The sequence below is a fragment of the Protopterus annectens genome, chromosome 11.part0 (assembly GCF_019279795.1).
Source record: "Protopterus annectens isolate FY-2018-M chromosome 11.part0, PAN1.0, whole genome shotgun sequence".
NCBI classification, from domain to species: Eukaryota; Metazoa; Chordata; order Ceratodontiformes; family Protopteridae; genus Protopterus; species Protopterus annectens.
The window spans coordinates 1,406,178,244-1,406,197,234 of NC_056745.1; the positions used below are offsets into that span (position 1 = coordinate 1,406,178,244).

Sequence of the window (18,991 nt, forward strand, 5' to 3'; positions counted from 1 at the left end):
ATTTCATTCGGCCGAATTACACTTTACCAAGACCTGTAAACCAAAGTTTGAAACTGCCGAAAACCCAAACGGTCGAGCCACACTTTGCCAAACTCATATTGCTGGCACATGACACTACACACCTCTAACTTGTGCATCCATTTACTGTCATTTTATTTAAATTAAATAGTTTAAACACTATTGTGCAGGGGGGCAAGCCCCCCTGCACCCACCACACCCCACCTACTTAAATATACTAACTCCGAGATTGCACCACAGTCGGGAAAAGGATACATTTCCTCTTTGTACTTTTATTCAGATGGTACAGGAATCCTCTAACAACGAGCATGTCCCTTCCTCTCTGAGACTTCTTCATACTGTATATACATCCTAGGGCTTTGGGTGAGTCATGTGCCATGTAGGCAGATATGGTGTACGATTTAAAGCAAACCAGTGTTCATTATATACTAAACATTCCGGAACTGTTTTACAGTTCCAATTCAGCAATTTGATGTTTGGCAAAGTGTATTTTCGGCTAATAAAACTTCCGTCAAATTGGTCTTGGCAATTTAAGTTTGGGCTATATGTAATTTTGCCCATTAGATGTAGATCCATATATGTATATACATATATTATGATCAGCCAAAATCTTTAACAAGTATGATAGTCTCAGTAACTCGACTTGGCCACAATAGTCTAAAAGCTAGAACACTGACAAGCTGTATGCAGATGTGGGCAACTCATTCCATATTATCTGTTGCTAATTCACTCTTGTAAGTCTGTTCCTGCAACTCATCCATTCCTGGTGCATCATTGTGCAACATCCCTGTTTTAGAACATATATACCCACACAAATACACACACACACACACACACACGCACACACACACACACACACACACACACACACACACACACACACACACACACACACACACACACACACACACACACACACACACACACACACACACACACACACACACACACACACACACACACACAAGTATTCACATGCACAGGTACACAGACTCTTTTCCTCATCAATATTTTTACAACAAATGTGATACATTACAAATTATGATGTTGACCATAATGTGCCAGTGCACTGCATTTTAACAATAATCTTCAGATTTTTCTGCACATAACTACACTGGACTTTCTTTCATTTCTTAGTTTTATATATTGCCTTCACATATCTGCTACTGACAGCAGTGCATATTATGTAACTGTATTATGCCATGAAATGAAGCTTTCTTGGAATAGTCTTAGACATGCTGTCATTTACCAGAGAGTTCTAAATCCAAACATTTCCTTTTGTTTACATTAATCTTAAGCTAAGTGTTATCTGAAAAAAGAAAATAATGTATACAAGTAATGCTGTCATCACTGCATCAATCCACATTCAATATAGTATGTTGAAACATTTACTTATCTTGTTTTCTATTAATGGGTTGTTGTTCTTATTTAGCCTCTTTACTGCAATCTCATTTCTGCTGTAATACTTGAAAAGCAGTAAAACAGCATTCCTTTTATTGAAATACTCTTACCACAGGTCTCATATAAGAATACAAGACCAGCTGAGTAGTTTTATGTGCCTACAGTAGCCCAAGAGAAAGTGCACTTTTGTGTTGATTTCACCTGTATACAAAACTAATGATGTGCTACAAGTAGAAAGAAAGCCATCAGTAATGCACAACACCACAATATACTTACCACATGCAGTATATAGATCAAAAACATTGCCCAACATATGCTGAGGATCCTAAAAGTAACCTACTTAAACCACAAAGCCCTCCTGAATGTAATCTAAAAATCAAGTACCTTCAGAAAGTTCACAAAGAATCACCTCAGGCATCACCCACTATGAAACCCACATCTAAAACTGAGTGTCTCAAAAAATGTCCACATGACCATCCTCCACACAATCCAACATCCTAGTCATAGGTGACTCTGTAGTGCGACACACTGATGCAACACTCACACTCACTAAATGGCTAGGAATCACCACATCATCCATGTCCATTATACATAGGAGTAAATGATATGAGGTGTATGTCCCTGGCTAATTCAAGTGGGACATGATGGAGCTCTTAGATTATGTGTTCAGGGTAGGTAGGAACCCAGTCTTTATCAGTATTTTATCTTCACCAAGAGTGATGCCTCAATACAAATAAAAGATTATTGATGTCAACCATTGGCTTAGCTTTTGGTATCATTCTAATGCATTCTAATCATTCTATGCCAGTGTGTCTTTAAAACCTCTCCTTAAGAAACGCTATTTGCATCTGTGATCATTATCATGTTTTTATTGGGTATATTTAATTGATTTTGTTATATAATTGACTTGTTTTTAGTTGAGCAGTGGATCTGATGAAGCATATTCGGTGTGAAAGTGCTTACCCTGTCTTGTCTGTGGAATAAACAATTTGTATGCTTTCATCTTTGGTGGTTACCTGGTTTGTTTTTTATCTGTTGGGTTTAATATATATCAGCATTGAAGGAGATGTTAGACAGTCCTAATTGTTTTGCCAGGGATGGCCTCCACCTATTCCCCCAAACCTTTCATATAGTGGCAAAAATGCTTGTCCTTTCCCCATAATGACAGCTTTCAAAAGCTCCCAACATAACAAAACAAAATTTGGATAACATAAAGCTATTGCTGCAAAATGTTTGAAGAGCTCCACTCCCTACAGGCACTCCTCTCTCTGGAATGCATCGATATATGCATCATTACAGAGACATGGGTCAAGACCATTGAGAGCATTCCAGCAGTGTGAGTTTTCTACACCTGTCATCTGTTCATGTCGACTGCACTAGATGAATTCATTAAAGCTGGTGGTGTTTCCATATTCGTACAACACAATTCTACCATCAGCCTTATTAGAGAGGATATCAATCCAAAACTCCTCCATTGGCAGCTTACCATTAACATAACCCTTATCACATCATAGCTAATTATAGGACCCCATATACATTCTCTTTGAGCTATACTTCCTACCTGACTACTATTGGGTCCTTTATTATTTAGCCAAATGCCAAATACCATTCTTCTAGGGGGCTTTGACTACCTTTCCATCAACTGAAAGATTTATACATCCCCAAACATGTGGATCAATGAATAGTGGGCTTCATAAATACAAAGTCTCTGGACCAGTTAGTCTGCATCCCAACAACGGGTGACAAAATCCTGAGTTCTCACTAATATGGGGCAGCTCTGTTCCCTACCAGTTATAACTTCCTCCCTAGTCAAGGCAGACCATAAATCACATTTCCCATAAGACTGAACAGGAAGCATCCTCCAATAGCACTGTTTTCAGAGATTATGCTAAAGCTAATCTACTAAAACTGATTGATGACCTGGCCATATTCAGCATTCCCTTACTATCTGATAACCATTCTGCTTATGTGGAATCTTTTACTACCAAATTCTATGCACTTGTACATAACTGCATGGATGCATTTGTCACTCTCCAAAGTAAATGCTATGCCAAATTTAAAAATAATCTTCTATCACAGAACCCAAATATAATCAGGATCTAGAATAAAAGAAAAAAAAAGTCATTGCATGTAAAAAGAAATGTAACTGTCTAGTTACCAAAAATGCTCTTGCTAAATTTAACAAGGTACTCCGGTACATAAACAAGTTAACTAAACCAAGATGCTATTTAAAAGCAGCCACCCAGACTAAAGACAACCACAGTGCCTTTATTAGCTATGTTAGAAACAACAGAAGCAATGCCCACTACACAGCTAAAAGCTACACTCACCATCTCAAAGCCCTGTTCCCCTTTTCAGTATTTCACAGGCTTCTGAGGGGTGATCTCTGCCTGGCTAGCTGACCCTCAGCTGACTCCACTCTTTTAGACCTACTGCACACCTAAAAGTTCAATGGTGTTATTAGCACTTGCTCAAGAGATCCTAATTTTGCATAATAAACAGAACACATTGGAAAGATAAATGTGTATCACAGAGAATACCACTTCTCTGGAATTCTCTTCTTCCCCACATAAAACAAATATCTTACTCAATTCAAGTGTAATCTACCAGTCACCAAAAATCCCAGCAGAAACGCAGCAGAGGTATAGAAGCAGAATAAATGCTTTCCTTTCAGTGTATCATAGAATACAAATGGCAAATGATACCTGAGGGGAACAATATTAGTAGCAGTCTGAGTTGTAAATATCACAGACCAGTAACTGAAGAATAAAAGCATAGTTTATTATAAAACAAGCTTAGTGCTTTTGCTGTAAAGCTTCATCAGACCATAATTGCAGACACTGTGTTTCTGCTGGGATTTTTGGTGACTATTTAATATTTCCTACATTATTCTCAAGCAGTTAATTGCCAGGGAGCTTCTCTTTTCTGATTCGTATCAAGTGTGATCTAGATGAATGGATGGAATGCCACAGTGCTACCACTGATTAAGTACCTTTGTCCTTTATGTGTATCAGTAACATTTTAATATCTGAGCTCTGGGCTATTCATACTTAACAGACAAGGGTTCTGAGTTAGTTGTACTTGAAATACAAGGGCTATTCTTAGGAATGTCCTCCAGATATCTATTACCCCAAATAAAGATTATGGCTGGCAACATGTATTTATTGCTCTTCATATAACCCATAAAGAGGTCACCAGTATTTGATATTTGATGTTTTGTTAACTGTGTTTCTGAATGGGTCATCTATTTGGTTGAATGTACATGTTCTGCTTTTTATGTAGGACAAATGTCTAGACAGTTTGTTACATATATCTGAACACTTGAGTGACATCAGAAATAAAAGAATGTCTAATACTTTATACAAACCCGTTTTACTGCATTCTACAGCTACCTTTAGATTTACTGAAATTGATCGTATTTGTTTTACAGGACCTAACAAGCTGGGTTATCGTATTTGTTTTACAGGACCTAACAAGCTGGGTTATCGTATTTGTTTAACAGGACCTAACAAGTTGTGTTATCGTATTTGTTTTACAGGACCTAACAAGCTGGGTTGGCATGATTTATTAAATAAAGAAGACATGCCAAGAAAAAAGTTCAAACTGTACTAATAAAATAATAGCTGCGGAAAGCAGTCCGAACGGTTCCCTCTCTTTATCCTGTTTCATTTACACTTCAGTGGAAATAACGGCTCTCCACTAGTCAGCTGTTGGTAACCGTTTATTAAAACAATATAAGTGAAGCGAATCCAATAAAATATACAAGTAATGCGAATAAAAACAAAATAAATATAAAATTAAGCACTTTTCATCTTCCTAGTGTGAAGACTTCCTCAGACAAACTGTTTTCTCCTAATATTCCTCTATATATAACTTCCAGTTAAATCACATGGTTCTATCAATTAAGTTATACTCTTGTTTAAAGTTCGTTGCAAGTTAAAAACTGCTGACATTCATGATATAGCATTTGCTAGCATATTTATACATACATATCTTTAAAATGCATGTGTATCCGCATATTCAAGTATTGTTTGATCCCCTACACTTTGCTTAAAAAATGTGTTGCAGTTTGCTAACGATTATATATATTTTATAGCAATTACTAAACGTTACTTTGTTGTTCTTGCATACCCTTAAAGTGATACATACACTCACTTTACTTTGAAACTTTTAAAATGAATCCAACTAAATAGAACAAATTACAGCAAGTATATATATAAAAAATTAATTAATTAAATAACCTACCCTACTTAGGTACAGATAAAACGATCGTTACCTACAATTCATACAAAAGCTGTTTGGAAGGCAGTCCGATTTGTAAAAATATAAATCGCAAATATTCCTATATTCATTGATTGTACTTACATACCTAAACAAAATATTTTATTTTATATATACTCATGGGTACTAGTCAGTTTTTATCCTAACGACTACCAGAGTATAATATTTTGTATTTTATGTTTATTTTGCATTAATTGCTCCTATTTAAGTTTTTTAATCTCAGAATACATAAAATGGAGTAAATTTCATTTATGCCTGGATATACACAGGCATTTGTACTTAGTTGCCACACAAGTTCTAATTTTTCTAACAAAAGGCTATCAGGACCACCTCTTCCATCTGATTTAATTTGATCTATAACTCGGAACTTGAAAATATGTTCTGGATGTTCCATTATATGTCTTGCCAGAGCATTCTCTGTCTTCTTATGTCTAATACTGTACAAATGCTCATATACTCTTTCCTTCAGTGTCCTAATGGTTTAACCCTATATAGAATACGTGGCATTGTTGACATTTAGCTAAGTACACTATCATTTTAGACTGACAGTTAAATTTGTCTCTAGTATTGTATTTTTTGTTTCTAATAGGGAATGTCCGTCCAATTTCCATATGTTTGCAAAAATTACACATCAAACATTTTGTCATTCCTGGATTCTTAATGATACTATGAGACCGATTCTCAAAGATGTTTTTAATGCTTCTTCCCCTTTTAAATATAATCCTGGGAAGTTTAACGAGTTTTTTCCAACAAATGGGTCATTCTCTAGAATTTCCCAGTTCTTATATAGAATGTTCCTTAACTCCCACGCATTAATGCTATATGGCGTGATGAAACTATAACTTATGTAATTATGTTTTCTGATGGTGTCCCTGCTTTCCAATATTTCATTACTCATGCCATTAACTTCTTGTTCAGTGCATAAAATGGGTCTATATATCCCCCTGTTTCTCTTATTGTAGATTTCATCAATCAAGTTACCCACTAATTCTTGTGGGTAGCCTCTATAAAGAAACATTATTTCGAGCTTTTGACATTCGATCTGAAAATCAGTTTCAAGACTGACCATTCTAGCAGCTCTTACCAGCTGTCCCTTTACCACTGATCTTTTTTGGTGGAACGGGTGACAGCTGGTAAAATGTAATAAGCTGCTGGAATATGTTTCCTTTCTAAAGATAATGCTAACATATCTATTGTTCCTACTATCTTTCCTTAACTCAATGTCCAAAAATGAAATTTTATTTTCTCCATAACTTGATGTAAAACTCAGAAAGTTTGTGGTATTGTTAAAATAGTGAAGTAAGTCTATAGCATTTCTTTCATCACCCTTTAGTATAACGAAGATGTCGTCCAAGAATCTTGTTTAAAAATACAATTGTTCTTTGACATAAGATTTGTTCCTAACGTATTCATCTTCCCAATATGCCATGACTAAATTAGAAAAACTCGCCCCAAGTGGAGATCCCATTGCGACTCCTACTTTTTGTAAGTAGAAGGCATTATCGAACATAATAAAATTGTTAGATAAAGAAGAACAGACTTGGATTATTAAATTAGGGGGCATTGTTCTCCCATGTTTTAAATTATGTATTTTGATTGGTTTGGAAGAAGGGTGTGTGTTTTATGTTTAGATCTATTGTGTATATGTATAGGGTGTTTTACACTTTTTACATGTGACACTGAAGAAGGCTTTTGCTGAAACCGGTATACTATTCAACTTGTGTTCTGGATATTAAAGTATTATATTTCACCATTGGTTTTGCTGGCCATTTTTTTGTTTTTCAGATTTTCAAAAAAAAAAAAACAATTAACAGCATTGAAGATATGATACATCACTAACTCATATATTTTTATCACTATGACACTTAAGATGGACACTCTGTGCAGAAACAGATGGCAAAACTGGGTTCAATGGTACAACACATTCTTTTCCTCTGAGTGCTTTAAGTGCCACTGCTGTTTTCCCCCTTCTAGCCATCCCATTCCATTCCTTTCCATAAGGTAGTTATTTCTCTTTTAACCACCCCCCCCACCATGTTCCACGGGGCTAACCAACATAGTATTCTAAAGTTTTTAGATCTTGAATGTAATAGTTGTGGTAAGGCTATGCAGACTTTGGTAAAACTATAAACCCCATCACATGCAAAGATGGAATCTCTGCACGTTAGTCTTACCCTGGTTCCATATGTTATAAATACAAACATTTATAATCTTTTCCCACTAACATCAGAAATGGCTCATATTTTCCAGGGTTAACATATTAAGTAGTAAGGTTTACCCATGTTAAGCTGTCTAACCCTGAGCACTAAACTCTCCTAAAGGCTCCCAGCACCATGTGGTTACACAGGGGAGTGAAGCACTTCATTCCACCTTTGTTCTTTAATACTGTAACTAACTAACTAACTAACTGTAACTAGCAGGCAGATTTGAAGAAGCATTTTAGTGAAAACGTAACCAGAATCAGCTGAGGAAATTTTGACTACCACTCCCAGTTAATTCCAAAAACATTAGTTAGGACATTTGAGTTAAACGTTTGTCCCTAAAGCCATTTTTAACATGGAAGCCTTTTGACCCATGTGAAAACACGGAACCTCATTCTATGGATGTTCCCCTTTTTCCTACATAAAAAGACACACTGTACTGGATATAGTAATAATAATAATATCAATAATAACAAATATGCTATTAAATCCTAAATTTAGACAAACATACTGAATTACCAGGGACCTCTTTGAGCTAGATGTTTTATTTTTGGTCCTATCCCTTTATTTCTTAACTGATGAACTGAGCATGATATCCATGGGCCTTTTAACTACTTGTTTTTCTTTTTTAACAGGATGTGGGAAATAAAGTTAAATGAAATAAATCATGTAATAATGAATTGTAACACAATGCCAGATGTCTCTATATCATATGAGCGAATCACACAAATTGCAAACGCACATAACATCGAACGTACCGGACCTCGAAATGCTTTTTCTGAGATTGCGGTACAGTGAAGAATGGAATATTTGCCCTTTCCTCACAGCAGTGCGATCTCAGAGTTGGAATATATATTTAGCGGGGGGTGTGGGGGTGGGTCTGCATTATAACATCGAAGTTCGTAAACATCGAATGTTATAATATCAAACCCTAAACACTGAAATCCGCAAACATCGAACAGTCAGAATAGTGATTTTTTTCCCAGGGAAAAAAATTGCTATTCCGAGAAACATACACACAACACAAACACACACAAAAAACAGCAATCTACACACATACACTTAAAATCCTACACCTAAACCTAAACTAAATTTTATATACACTACTAGCTATCCAGTTAACTTAACCCAACCCTAACCCTAAGGTCTGTCACTATCACACACTCACCTCACCCGTGCCCTAACCCTAACTCACCTATCCCGCACCCTAACCCTAACCTACACACAACCGCACACTTACCTGACCAACGCCCTACCCCTAACTCACCTAACCCACACCCTAACCCTAACGTCCACACAACCGCACACTTACCTGACCTGCTCCCTAACCCGCCCCTAACCCTAACCTACACAGAATCGCACACTTACCTGAACCCGACCTGTAACGTTCCAACATATCGAATGCTGAAAACAGTGAAGCCACAGCAGTGGCCCAACGAATTCTTTCTCTGGAAAGAATTTGGTGTCCTCCACCATTGCTATTTTCAGCGTTCGACAAAACTAGTTCGATATTATAACATTCGATCTTTATAAAATTCAATGTTATAATATAGACCCATGGGGGGGTGCAGCCCCCCACAATAGGAAGTTCGAGGTCCTGTACGTTCGATATTATGAGCGTTCGCAATTTGTGCGATTCACTCATATGATATAGACCCATGGAAGATATGATACCTTGAATAATAATAGTGACTAATGGATAATGTCAATTATGTAACAACGCTTACTATGGCTTCATAACTGTTGCTAAACATGCCTCTAAACAATTGTTTAAACAAAATCTACACTAACCTTTGAACTTATTGTAACCTAAGCTACTCTTGTCAGCCTGAAGTACCAACTTGAATAAAAAAGTCTAGCCACAACAGCTTGAAGATTTTCATCATTGAACTGTTTTTATTTTTATTTAAAAAATCTGGCTTTTTGACTACTACCGATTTAATTGCAGCAAACAGAACCTACAGAGAAGGTCAAGACAACTTACACCAAGGATAAATGTTAAAGTTTGGTAGGTGCAGTGTTAATATTTTTAAATTTAACCTTTTATTTTCATTGTTAGAACTGCCACCACTTGGAGCAGGTAATCCCACCAAGTCCGGGCCAAAGTAATGAGGATTACAGACTTTCACTTTTTAGATATATTGTTCTATCAGAGACTAATCCGCTTGGTCATATAACCTCACCCTCACCTTTAGCTAATATTTAAATATGGCTGACATTGCCAGCCTGAAGTCTCTCCTTGCAACACATACTATAGACATTAATTTATGGACAAAAGCACATGAGCAGGATAGCCAAGTATCCAGTGAACAGCTGATGTCCACACTATAGAGATCAAAACATTTTAAAGCCTCCGATGGGAAGTGAATTTTGTATTAAGAAGAACTTGATACCCAAAAGACTGACAATACAAAAGAAACATTTTTGCAGCAGTATTGAAATGAATCTGATGACCAAATGGAAGGAAGGACCCAGAAACTTTTAAAATTCTATTTGAACACAAAAAAAAAATTACAATGGAACTCCATGGAGGAAGTCATGCACCTAGAAGAAGCCTGCAGCCACATAGACAACAAAATCGAACAATGCCAAGGGATTACCAACACAACAGAGGAACTTGAAGCAAAGATCTAGCTGAAAAGAACAAACAAAATGAAGAGAGATTTGGAAGATGAAAAACACTTGATAGGAAGTTATGGGCCTAATGGATTTCAGCTCACAAGAGAATTATCCTATAAACAAGATCACAATAACCAGAATGCAGCCATCCAGGCACAAGAAATACAACAAGTCTCAGCTATTTATGTGCCCCACTCCCTCTATCAAGACCAGGAAATAAGACACAGACAAACCCTACCTACACACCAACTGTAACAGGAACAGGATTCTCCCATGGCTCTCCCCTCTCATAGCCCAGAAGTAACCTCAGCTATTACTGCCTCAAAAAATCCTATGACTCACAAAAACAAGAACACTCCCAAAGGACACAGCAATCATAGCATGCTGCAGAATCATGGCAAACTAGGATACTAGAATCCCCAAGAAGCAACTCTCAACAGAAAGACAGAACATTGCAAGGCAAAAGGGACTTGAAACACCTTTGGATTCCTCCAGCTGGCAACATGACACACCAGGATGACAGAATAGAAATAACTACCACAAATTAATATCATCTGGAACCATTCAGTTAAACCACTATAAGAGACAGAAATCAGCATACTGGAGAAAGAACTCAACTTTATACTCCCAGAAAAGGAGCAACCTCACCCAAACTATCATCAATCGGATGCTATACAACAGAAAATAGAACCTTAAAACTCACGTCCACAATAGACCAACATACTGCACCTCTAATACCATGCTTCCAGTATGTAAATGGAAAAAATGTCATTTTACCCCCTTATTGCACACCACCATTAGCGAATTTGAAAATCACCAAAAAGTGCATATCAGAGGAATCCTCCAAGAAAATACCAAGAGAAAATTTTACAACATCTACAAGAAAGAACATAAAGCACTGATGATTCTAATCAAAGACAAAACCAGGCGAATTATGAAAGTGGATAAAGGAGGTGGGATCCTAGTAACAGACACCATGGCCTACAAACAAAAACTGTGCAATGCTAAATAACCCCATCGTTTACGAGACCAGTGACTACAGCAAAATCAAACTCAACTATGAAGAACTACTCAGTGAAATCACTAACCTACACAAAGAAGGCTTGATCAGCAACAATCTGCTTGATTTTCTCACTGTTGAACACTCAAGGCTACCAATGTTTTTTCTAAATCCCAAACCACACAAGAATAGGTTGGATCTACCTTACAGACTTGTAATCGCAAGTAGAGGCAGCATCACTGAACCTATGTCAGTCTACCTTGAGGTGCAAATCAAACCTCTAGCCAAAAACAATAAATCATTTATACGTGACACTTCAGATCTTATTTTGACAATTTGAAACCTCACTGTGGATGAAAATGCCTGGCTGGTCACTATTAACATACAAGCCCTGTACACTGTTCTACCCCACAATTATTGCATTAGAGCCATCCTAGAAGCTTACTAAAAAGAGTAGGAAGCCCCCCCAGAAGAACTCAAGGCCATTAGCAGACTGCTGCAACTACTTCTTATCAATAACTACTTCAAATTTGATAACCACTTCTTTTGCTAAACTAGAGGTATAGCAATGGGTGCAGTTATGGCCCCGAGTTTGGCCAACACAGCAATTGGAAAAAGGGAAGAAGAGACCATCCACACTTCACAATATTACCAACACATGTTTGTTACTATAGATTGATTGAAGACATCCTGGTCTATTGGAACAGCAACCTCCAAAAACTTGAAGAATTCTATGATTACATAAATAAATCCACCAACTTCCTAAAATTTGCAACCTCCCACTGACAGACCTCAATCAACTTTTTGGACCTTACCATCATCAAATCCCCAACAGGTGAATTACTTTTGAATGATCTTTTCTGAAAACCCACCAGAGTAAATCTTCTGTTCCACAGAAACAGCATGCACCCTTTTAGAACTAAAAAAAAAATCATCAAATCCCAAGGCCAAAGGATAGCCAGAGTCACCAGGGATCTTTCCACTTTCACAAAAAAAAATTGTCCAGTTAGAAAAAGACTTTCTAGCCAGGGGATACAACAACTGACTAATCCTTCAAACATTTAATCCCATCATCCAGAGCAAACACAACTCTGACTTCTTGATGAATGGAAACAATCCATCACACTATATCAAAAGAGTCATTCAACAGAAAGATAATGACAAATGGAACACTCACATAAAAAAGGCATAATGGACAACTGGTGCTTAGTCATTGAGAACAACATCCTAAATGACATATTCCCACCCAAACTAGCATTCACCATCCAGAGGAACAACAATATTCATGACTACATTGATCAATGCAACCACCTCGGTACAACATTTAAAAAACAACAACCCCCAGGGACCTTCCCATGTGGCCCACTGAGCTACAACTATTGTAAATTCATGGATGGAAAAGCCTTCTTCTACTGCCCATACAACAAGAAAACCTTTTAGATCAATGTTTATGGCAACTGCTGTACGGACAAAGTCATATAAAGCGCTCAATATCACAAATGCAAAGTTTTCTATGTAGGAAAACTATAAACAAATTGAAAACCAGGATCACACAACACCTCTCTGATACACGCCATGGAACCATCTTCAACATCAAGGCCAAACATGCCAGCGACAACCTTGGACAACCATGTTTAACTTTCTCATCATCGACAAGATGACTGATCAACCGTTTCAGGGTGACATCAATGAAAAACTGGAAAAAAGGAAACATGAATGGCATATTTGACTTATGGCAAACAAGCCCCAGGACTTAACTGCACAGTGTCCATCACTGCATACTTAACCTTAAGAGACTCAACCACTACAATTTCTACTGATCTGGGACTTTCATTGTTAAAGGCTGTAAATGTTTTTTTTTCTTTTCTGCATGTTGCTCTGCTGTTGTTTCATTTTCTCACATGTTTATGAGCAACTATACAGCTTTTGTTTCTATTATTTTTTTGTTTCATACCAAATAGCCATCTGGCACTATTTACAGCTGGTTCAAACTCCCCCACCACTCTTGCCACTTTAATGTTTGTAATATAATTCACACTTTAAACCTTCACTCATTAACATACCCCTCCTCATATTTGTTACTTATTCACTAAGGCCTTTTTAATTCTGCTTTCAGACAAAATATAATTCATGACATTGTAGATATACTAGATTACTAACTAAAATCTTTATCCTCTAAAGACATTTCGCACAAAAAAAAAAAAACAGATGGCAGTTCTCAGTTCTACATCATGGTGCATTATTTTCCCTTATTGAATTAAGTACCTTTTCCCCCTATAGCCATCCCATTCCCTTTTTCCAAAGGTGGTTCTGTCCCTGTTACATAACCACCACCTGCATGTTCCATGGGACAAGCTATTACAGTATTTAAATGGTTGGAGGTTTTTAATTTATTTATTTAGGTTGTGGCAATGCAGACTTGGTATAGCTATAAACCTCATTGTATACAAGACGGAATCTCCAAACATCAGCCTTACCCTTCCACCATCATTATTTTGCAACCACGTGGTCCCACTCTTTTAAACATTTCCCTTTAATATAATGGTGGATTTTCAAACAAAACACAGTTAACAACATTGAAGATATGATGCATTACTAACTCATATATCTTTATCCCCATGACACTTAAGATGGACATTCTGCACAGAAACATATGGCAATACTTGTTTCAATGGTATGGCACAGTCTTTTCCTTGAGTATTTTATGTACTCACTTTTTATTGTTGCAGCCATCCCAGTCCATTACTTTCATTAAGATAGTTCTTTCCCCTTTTAACCCCCACCCCCAAAATGTCCCACAGGGCTAACAAACTTACTTACTTAGACTTAAATCCTCCCATGTTACATAGCATATCAGGTAACAAGCATTCTCCATCATTTCCAGTCCTTGGCAGAGATCTCAGCTTCTTCCCAACTGATGTTCAGCACCTTTAGGTCTTGTATGAATGTTCTTCTCCAAGTGTTCCTTGGGCATCCTCTTGGTTGTTTGGCATTGGGAGGTACCCATGCCATTGGCATCTTCAGGATCTGATAGTTCTCTACTCAAAGGACATGGCCGGCCAGTCAAAGTCTTCTGAGAGTGACCATGTTGTGGAGTTTGCAAGAGCTACTTCTTCATAGAACCTCTTCATTTGTGATATGATTGGAGTATAAGATCTTGAGAATTCTGCATAGGCACCTCTGCTAAAAAAATCATGTTTCTTGTTAATACTTGCTGACATCTTCCAGGTTTCCCTAGCATAAATGGCTGTAGGGATTGCGATTGAGGTAAGTAGGTGGAACCTGATCTTCAGGGAGCTGGATGACAACAACCAGGTCTTCTTCATCCTCCTGAAGACTGCTATTGCCTTGCTGATGCAGAACTTGACATCTGCTTCCACATCTCTGTCTTTGGTGATCACACTACCCAAGTAGGTGAATCTATCAACTTCCTTCAGTTACTTAAGTCAGATCATTACTCGCCTCACTTGGGCTGCTGCATGTATCTTCATGATCTTTGACTTATCAGTGCTGATCCTGAGGCCAGTCTTAGTGGCTTCTCAGCTGAGGTTGGTCGTCGCTTCCTGCAGGTTCATCTCATCCTGTTTGAGAAAGGCAATATCATCAGAGAAGTCCAGGTCACAGAGGTGATCTTGATCATTCCAGTGGATACCGGCTCCAAAGCTTGTCCCTGCTTGTCACATGACATAGTTAAGAGCAATGAGGAAGAAGAGCAAGGACAGGATAAAGCCTTATCTGACCCCAGTTGTAATCTCAAAGAACTCCACATGGCCATTTTCAGTTTTGACGCAGAAGCTTGATCGCAAGTACAGATCTTTGAAGATGGTAATGAAGTCTATTGGTATGCCATAGGAACACAGGATCTGCCAGAGGGACTCTTGATGGATGCTGTCAGAAGCTTTCTCAGAATCAACACAGTTGATGGCCAGTGATTTTCACAACTCGACACATTGTTGTATGATGTTCCGGATGGTGAAGATTTGTTCGCTGCATGATCTTCCACCGTGGAATCCTGTTTGTTCTTCTATCGGGCGTTGGTCTATGGCATTCTGAAATCGCTGGAGTAGGACAACACAAAATGCTTTCCCAGGCACTGAGAGCAGGGTGATGCCTCACCAATTGTTGCATTCAGACGTGTTGCCTTTCTTCTGAATCATGACTATGGCACCTCTCCACCATTTTTCTCAAATTAGTCCAGTTTGCTAGCACTTATGGCCTGACCACCGATTTTCATAAACTTAGTGGGTATTTCATCCAAGCTGGCTGCCGTGTTATTTTTGAGGCTTCTGATCATGATGTTTACTTTCTAGATGTTGATCGCACCAGTGATCACTTGTAAATCCTCCTGAGCCTCATCCATCACAAAGTCATAGGTAGTGTTTGGGTCTGGTCGAGTTAAGGTTTCCCGGAAGAATACACCTTCCATTCTGCTCATCTTTGGTGGTCAGAAGCTTCCTACTTTTATATTAGATTGGGACATTGGAATTGTTTTTTACTCCAGTCAACTCATTGACAATGTGGTAAATAGTTTTGGTGTCATTATGGTCAGCGGCCTCCTACACTTCATTTCCCTTTTGCTCCAGCCATTCCTTCTTATCTTTCTAACAGCTCTTCTTCATGAGTTGATCCAGATCTTCAAATTTTTGCCTTTTCTCTTCTCAGCTGTTCATGTCTGTGGTCTGGTCACTTTTCATTTTTGTGATTTTTGTCTTGTAAATCAGTTTCCATGTCTGGTCTTGGATCCATTTCTCTTTCTGTAGTCCTCAGCATCTTCTGATGGCATCTTGGGCATACTCTCTGATGGCATCTTTGATGTAAGCCCAGTGGTCTTCATTGTTCATCACCTCTCTAAGGAAGTTGAAGCAGTTCTGTAGTTCCCATGTGAAGGAATTGGCAGTGGCAAGGTCTTTGAGCTTCTACATTGCAAATAGTCGCTTTAGTGTAGGCTGTCTTTGGTTTTGAAGTTTGAGTTTAATCCTCACCCTGACTAGGTAATGGTCTGAGCCAATGTCTGTGTTCCTGAAGACCCTTGCATCTTGCAAGGATGACCTCCACTTCTGGCTGATACAGAGTTAGTCAATCTCATTGAAGATTCACCCATCTGGTGACAACCAAGTGTTCTTGTGGATTTGCTGGTGTTGAAAGTATGTGTTGCAAACACAAAGCCCATTGTGTTTGCAAAAGGATACCAGCCATTCGCCATTGTTGCTGAGGTGTTCTGATGACATGTGGGCTCTCTCTGATCATGCCTTCAAATCCATGTCAATCACCTCCCCATTGGGCGTTGAAGTCTCCAATCAAGATCTTCATGTTGTGGTTTGGGATGCAGTCAAAGACAATTTTGAACTGTTCATAGAAGTAATCCTTTGTTGCATCCTCTGTGTTCTACAATGGCACATATACTTGTACGACTGTTGTTTTGGTGTGTCTGCATATGATACAGGCTGTCATAATCCGATTGTTGACAGGTTTCCAACTGACTAGTGCTCTCTTTGCACATTTACCCAAGATCAGACCAAAGCCCCATTTATGCCTTTCCTCATGTCTTGCATACAAGATGGTCTTGCCATCCCTGGTGATTCATGTATTTCCTGTCTATCTGGTTTCATTAATGCCCAGAATGTCCAGTCAATAATTATCAAATTCTTGCGGTAATTGAGTGAGTCGTCCAGTTTGATACAATGAGTGCACATTCTGCGTTCCAATTTTCGTGATGTTCTTGGAGGAGAAGATTGCCTTCGACTTCAGGCACCAGACACAAATATACAATGTGTCATTTTGCTCTTTGACATTATGTGGTTCAAAAATGATCCCTCCAGTTAACTAAAAATTGTTGAGATTCTACTTATTATTCCCATAGTGGTTACGTTTTTTTATGAGGTCGGTTCGCTAGCCCAACGCTCAACCTTCCTCCTTTCTCATCCAGGCTTGGGACATCTTGAATGTAATATATGTGGTAAGGCTATACAGACTTTGGTAAAACTATAAACCACATTACATACAAAGACAGAATCTCCACATATTATCCTTACCCTGGCTTCATTGTGTTTTTGTAACCACGTGATCCATCTCTTCTTTTTTATATTGATAGATTCTCAATAGCCATCCTGGTATTAGACAAATCCTCCACAGCATTTTTTTCAGTTTTCATTTTGGTTTTAAACAAGATGCTCCATTTGGGGGCCTCTATAGACTGTTCTATAAACTCACCTTTGATAAAATTGAACCTCTACTCACAATTGTTATAAACATGAACGCTTATAATCTTGTCCCACTAACTTCATATATGGCTTATATTTTCCAGAGTTAACATATTAAGTAGTAGAGTTTACCCATGTTAACCTGTCTAACCTTCACCACTAACATCTGCTAAAGCTCCCAGTACTATGCAGTTACATGGGGAAGTGGGCACTTCATTCCACCTTTGTTCTTTAATACAGTAACTAACTAACCATAACTAGCAGGCAGATCTGAAGAAACATATTAGTGAAAACGTAAGGAGAAAGAGCTGGGAAATTTTGACTACCCCATCAAGTTAATTTTAAAAACATTAGTTAGGACTTTTGAGTTAAACATATGTCCCTAAAGCCATTTTTAACATGGAAGCCATGTGACCCATGTGAGAACACAGAACCTCGTTATACAGACGTTCTTCTTTTTCCTACATAAAAAGACACACAGTACTGGATATAATAATAATAATAATAATAATAATAATAATAATAATAATAATAATAATATCACTAATAACAAATATACTGTTAAACCTTAAATTTAGACATGCATATCAAATTACTAGGGACCTCTTTGAACTAGACTTTATATTTCTGGTCCTATCTCTTTATTCCATAACCAATGACCTGAGCATGTTATCCATGGGCCTTTTAATTGTTTATTGTTGTTTTTTAATGGGATCTGGGAAATAAAGTTAAATAAAATAAATCATGTAAAAATGAATTCTAACACAATGCCAGACATGATGCCTTGAATAAGAATATTGATTTATGGATAATGTCAGTTATGTAACTACGCCCACTATGATGTCATAACTGTTGCTAAACACGCCTCTAAACACTTGTATAAAAAAAAACTACACTGACCTTTGAATTTATTGTAACTTGAGCTATGTTTATCTGTCTGAAATTCCAACTTGAATAAAAAGTTTAACCACAATGGCTTGAAGATTTTCATCATTGAACTGTTATTTTAATGAAAAAAAAAACACTGGCTTTTTGACTACTACTAATTTAATTGCAGCTAACAGAACCCATATAGAACATCAAGACAACTTACACGAAGGATAAATTTTAAGGTTTGGAGGGTGCAGTATTAATATTTTTAAATTTAACACAATGACCTTTTATTTTCATTGTTATACCTGCCACCACTTGGAGCAGGTAATCCTACCAATCCCAGCAGGTTTAGAGACTTTAGCTTTTTACTAAGTTACTAGGAACCTGTGACTAGCACA

At 37.6% G+C, this 18,991-nt stretch overlaps 1 long non-coding RNA gene across 1 annotated transcript in view; it reads left to right on the forward strand.

Moving 5' to 3' along the window:
- LOC122815870 overlaps window positions 1-18,693 on the forward strand; it is a 208,719-nt gene extending 190,026 nt beyond the window's left edge. The window contains exon 2 of the long non-coding RNA XR_006367007.1: window positions 9,961-18,693. This is a non-coding gene — a long non-coding RNA (uncharacterized LOC122815870). The remainder of the gene's footprint in view (window positions 1-9,960) is intronic.
- The last annotated feature ends 298 nt before the right edge of the window (window positions 18,694-18,991 follow it).